Source organism: Buceros rhinoceros, unplaced genomic scaffold (genome assembly GCF_000710305.1).
Source record: "Buceros rhinoceros silvestris isolate BGI_N320 unplaced genomic scaffold, ASM71030v1 scaffold29052, whole genome shotgun sequence".
NCBI lineage: Eukaryota > Metazoa > Chordata > Aves > Bucerotiformes > Bucerotidae > Buceros > Buceros rhinoceros.
Genome location: NW_010399948.1, coordinates 18,042 through 18,421, shown reverse-complemented (window position 1 = coordinate 18,421; position 380 = coordinate 18,042). Strand labels below are relative to the sequence as shown.

The window sequence follows — 380 nt, the reverse complement described above, 5'->3', positions numbered from 1 at the left end:
GGGGTTTTGGGTCTGGGGAAGCAGCCTCTCGGTCGAGTCGCAGGTGCTTCCTGCGGCTCAGGGCCTGCCCTCCTCGCCAGGCGAAGGACGTCCCCGGGGGCCTGCACTGGTTTCTTTCCCATTAGCTGCTTCTCTGGTTCATCTAAGTGCGTTATGAAAGCCCTAACGCGGAGAAAGGATTATCTGTAAATCAGAGGCTCATCCAGCCCCGCGGCAGCCCAACGGAGGCACTCCGCACCGTTATTTATGGGTCTGGAGGCTGGGAGTGAACGAAATCTAAATAATTTACACAAACATAGAAATACAAAGGATGTTCAGGCCACTCCGGCAGACGTCGACCTGCGGGGTGTGGATCCACATCGGCTTTGGCTGGACGCCGG

General features: G+C 57.1%; 1 protein-coding gene across 1 annotated transcript in view; it reads right to left on the bottom strand.

Annotated features, from left to right (window-relative positions):
• USP48 (ubiquitin specific peptidase 48) overlaps window positions 1–380 on the bottom strand; it is a gene marked incomplete at both ends in the record, with an annotated part of 19,355 nt that overhangs the window by 1,094 nt on the left and 17,881 nt on the right. The window lies entirely within an intron of this gene.